General features: G+C 47.1%; 1 protein-coding gene across 3 annotated transcripts in view; it reads right to left on the reverse strand.

The window, feature by feature from the left end:
- MID2 (midline 2) overlaps positions 1-4623 on the reverse strand; it is a 597656-nt gene extending 593033 nt beyond the window's left edge. For 2 of the 3 annotated variants that reach the window (XM_019521167.1, XM_019521164.1), the window contains exon 1: positions 4092-4621. The gene's annotated coding sequence lies outside the window, so the exon portion shown is untranslated. Of the gene's footprint in view, positions 1-4091 lie in introns of all 3 variants that reach the window. The other variant, XM_019521168.1, reaches the window with a different exon arrangement.
- Positions 4624-4864: the final 241 nt, after the last annotated feature.

The following is a 4864-nucleotide window of genomic DNA, read 5'->3' on the forward strand; positions in this document are numbered from 1 at the left end:
CACCAGTAGGGCCAGGGGAGCTGTGGAGGGGACGTTTAATTTTAATCATGGATTTTGGAGGTTTTATCAGAGAAATTACTAGGACCCCTGCAGATCACAGACAAACACAGGCCTAGGGGTGGCCATCAGCCCAATCGGCAGAAGAAAACAGGATCTGGTAGCCCCTGGCAATACCACTGAATACAACAGACAATCATTGTAGAGAAGCCAGCATACCCAGCTTCACAAAAGCAGCTATTCTGCTACAGTCTCTACACTGCAACCAGCCCTTCAGTGATAGGGGCCCAGGGTAGAGAACAAGGAGTGTGTTCTGGAGCAGGGAGGGAGGTTGCTGAAGCCAACAAGTGATAAACATTTTAATGAAGCTGGCAGGGTCCTGTCCCCCCCCCTTCCCTGCCCACACAGTCTAGTCATGACATAGCACCAGGGAGATTTGCAGAGCTCACAGCTCTGGATCCATATTACTTTCAGATCTTATATGTGCATTGGATGAAAACCTAGCAAGGTTTTCTCCCTGACTGCCCTTCCCCCACCCATCCTCCAGAGAGGAACAGAAACACATTCTAGGCCATTGGCAAAGGAGCTAAAAGCCACACATGGGAAAACAGGAAGCTGGTATCTGATTCGAAGGCTTAGGCATTTCATTCCTGACGTCTGTCCAGAGCAGAGCAGCTCTGTGCCCCCAGACATCTTTGCCATGAGGATGCTTCTCTTGGAGCCAATACATCACGGCAGTGCTGTTCGTACAAAGAACAATTATGGGATTTCAGCTTTATGCACATAACAGATTTCCACCCCCAAAAAACCTCTCTTTCCTGGTATTTCTATGACCTCAAGTTACAAGCCAACACTTCTGCTACATGCACAAGACACAGCAGTAAACAATCTGAACAGAAGGCTCACCAAGGTCAATCATTTGCTTCCCTACTGCGTATTCTGCTCATTAATCAGTAAAGCTAACAAAGTCGATCATTTATAATAGATGACAATAAACCTGGGTTCTCATTAAGCTCTAACGTACGACCGTTTTCTGGGGAAGAAAGGTAAAAAGCAGTCAATTTTATATGGGTGTGTATAAAGCAAAGGGCTCTCTGCATCCCTACAGGAAGGCAGGGGCACGACCAGATGCCACCTGAGCTTTAAAATGAGAACGTTCTTTCTGTTTATGAGGATCTTTCAGGCTAAGTGCATGGTTGTGTTCTTCACTGGTGTGCAAGCAATGCTGAAAGCTCCGCAGATATCAAGAGTAAACACAGCTCCACTGGCAACTGTTTTGACTGCAAGGGGCTAGGTAAGAGAAATGACCTGTGATATGATTGAATCTTCCTGAATCAGTTGTGGGTGCAAATCATAAGCACTCTCCTGAACTTAGGGTTGCAATCCAAATCCAAATGTAAACCAGTTCTTTTCAAACGGGAGAGAGTGTCTGCAGTAGAGCATCACAGGGCTAGACTTGAGCTGCTAACTTATACTGAGGCTTTTCATTTGGGATCATGTTTAGCAATAAGTCCCAAAGCATCTGTAGAGCAATGCAGATGTAAACTGGTGTTATGAGACATTCATGAGCAGAAATCAGGTTTTAAATAGCTTTTTCCCCAAAACACCTATGTTCTCCATATCTGTGTTACTCCCTGCAAATCACTGGGAGTTTGTCCTGCGGGAGAAGATGCAATTCTCAGGAAAACCAAGAGACAGTTTTTCAAAGAGTGATTTCGGCTGCCTGACTAGGAACATTAAGTCTCTCCAGAGGTAATCAGCACTCACTGCCTTCTTTGGTTTCACTTGGAACAGAGACGCTCAATATTCCTGAAAAATCAGCAAACCCAAGCCACTGGAATTTGTGGCTATCAGCCACTTTCCAAAACATTTGGCCCTATTTACTATGAACTTGGGACAGCTTGGGCCACAGACTCATTAGCTTTGAAGTAGAATGTGTACTCTCTAACCTGACTGAGCAACATGCAGGAGGGACCAGAAACATCAAATATAAACAAACATCAACAAGAACAAATACTGAGAGTTTAGAAGTCTACCTGCAGATTTAGTTAGGCGAGTGCCCCCTACCCCCAGCTCAACCAATCATGAACAGAGAAATGATTTAAAATGACAAGCCTTATTTTAAAAAGTCCCGAGTCAATCACTTACGGAAACTACTCCTCCGCGGTTTTTAAGCACGACTGCACACAGAACTGTTAACAGTCACCTCGCATGTCATGTCGTGCCTTTGTCAATGATGCCGTCAGATTTCATTGCATGAGGAAGCAATTTATTTCAAAGGACAGAATTTCTCAGCAGCTGCAGCTTCAGAAAAAGAAACATTTACAAAACAGGCAGGGCAACTTTCAGAACATTCACTGCACACACGCTGCTTTCTCTCAACACTGCAAAATGGTCCTCAGGGGACAGACCTGTCTCTAATCACTTCTAAAGCACAGGGCACTCCTTAGGCACTGGAGCAATATCATCACCTGTCTAAATCAATGCCACCGCTGCAGCAGATGGTGTTTCCTCTCCCTTCTTATATCCTTACCCTGCTTGCTCTCTTTTTTGAGCAGCTTTCTTACTGCAGTTTTACCAAATATCCAAGCACAGTCAGTTCTGTATTTTGTTTCACTGCAACAAAGTTTTGGGATATATCTTTGCTGTTTGCTTCCACAATAACAAACAAAAAAATAAATAAAGTTGCACAGTGAATCCCTAATAAATTACATGTAGCAATGATGAATTCAGCACAGGGTACAAAGCACCTGTAGAAGTGGCCTGCACCTCACCCTTCACTTTCTTCAAATTCTTCTACTCACTTTATTCTACATCCTGTTCTAGCTACACATGATATCAGTGCCCCCCTCTATTGAGGATTACTTGGGTTATTTTAGAGAAGGAAGGCAGGCAAGCATGCAGGCAGGCTTTATTATTATTAGAAAGATCAAGGAGCAGCTCAAACCCATGGCTCACATGTCTCAATCCCATGTACTGCAGGGCAAGCAGTTGGCACTGCACTGCAAATTCCCAGCAATGCCCACCTGTGATCTAAGTTGTAGGGCATTATGTTGTCTAGGAGCACACCAACAACTCCGCGCCTATGCAGAATTCTAGAGCATGCAATCTGGAAGCCTGGTTGGGCTGTGGCAGATGCATGAATGGGGATGATCTGCCTAAAGTCACTAACAAAAAACAAATGGAAAAGATCACAATTTGTTTTAGAGGGAGCAGACGGGGAGCAGGGTCAAGAAGAAAGAGGCAGTGCTTAACCCATTAGCACCTGGGACTGAGAAAATGATGGGACACCAAGACAGGAGTCCCAAATAAAAATCCCCAGAAATTTGTGCAACCCATGAGATTGAACCACACCTGAACTACCTTGGAAACATCTAGAATGGCCTGCATTATAGGCACAGAATACACGGCCGATACAGATTTTGCTTCCAAATGCAAAAGTAGAGCCTGAAGACTCAGACTTAAAACAGTGGTAACTCAGACACGTTCCTACCTTGTCAGATATTTACTTCAATCAGACCAATTTCAAAACCAGTAACAGTCAGCCAAAGAACAGAAAGCCAATGAAACACAACAGCAAAATATTCTTTAAAATACCAGCTAGTTATGGACTTCAGCACACAAAATTATTACTACTGTCCTTATAGGCATGAATTCTCTCTCATCTTGCTGCCAACTTCAGAAGAAAGCTGACTAAATAACAAGAAACCCATTAACTCACATTTAACTAACCTTTATTGCCACTAAAGCTGTAGAACGTGGTTAGCAATGAAATCTGAGGCAAGCTGACAGTATACTTACTGTACAAGGCTCCAGCTCTACAAGACTCCCTGCTGGCAACCAGGGAAGCTTGAAACTAAAGTGTGTCATTTTAAAATTTAGTCTCTAATTCAGACTCCCCCTGAAAAATAAAATCAGAGAGGGTGAGAGAGAAATCATGATTGAGAATTCAGGCAGTACCAGGAGTGTGTAAGTGACCAAGTGAGAACTTTGCTTGGCTCAGAGACTGGGATCAGAAAAGCTACCAGCAGCCAGTTGATGATTGAATTGCAAAGCTATTCCCAACCTTAGCATTTCAGAGCCAACAGTAATACCTGAAAAGGAAATGAGGTGTCTTTACTTCCATGGGTGTAATCTGGATTTGCAGGAAGTATCCAGCTTCCTCGTCGGGGGCGGGGGGAGGGGGGTGGAAAACAGCTGGGCAGCTCTAAAAGTGCGCACTAATGGAGCCTTCCTCCCCACAGAAGCTGCTTGAAAGCTTTTGCCCCCACGCTTTGCAGTAGGCAGGCTGGGTATTTAGGAAGCAAGAAGAAGGTAAGAAGAGAAAAAGTGGGGGGAGGGGTGATCACTTCAGCCCCGTCTCTCTGACCTACCCACCCCAGGGAAGACTCGCCCAGAAAACAGAGGATTTCAGCCGTGCTCCATGACACAAACAGGCCGGAAACGGCAAACGCAAACAAACAAGCAACCCACACGCAGACCCGGACCACGCGGCAGCCAGGGCCCGGCTCGGGTTTCACGGCGGCTCCCTCGCAGCGCTCGCCGCCAACGCGGAGACAGCAGCCCCTGGGCTGCGGGCGGGCACGTGAGTGCGCACGGGGTGGGGGCCGTGGCAGCCTGACATCCCGGCGAGTAGCATCCACCCCCATAACCGAGCGTACCCCGCTCCCTTCCAGGAAGGGCAGCACCCCGGGCACGCACGAGTAACCCCTTCCTCCACCAAGCGCGCTCTCGCCACACGCTGCCCCTGCGGCCGCAGGCAGCAGCTCCGCAGCATCGTCCTCGCCCTGCGGAGCCGGGGAGCGGGCGGCCCGCAACTGCCCGCGGAGCCCCACGGCCTGCCCGGACCGACCAGCACCGCCGCCGC

The sequence above is a fragment of the Gavialis gangeticus genome, unplaced genomic scaffold (genome assembly GCF_001723915.1).
Source record: "Gavialis gangeticus isolate Ggan-Ray unplaced genomic scaffold, GavGan_comp1, whole genome shotgun sequence".
NCBI lineage: Eukaryota > Metazoa > Chordata > Crocodylia > Gavialidae > Gavialis > Gavialis gangeticus.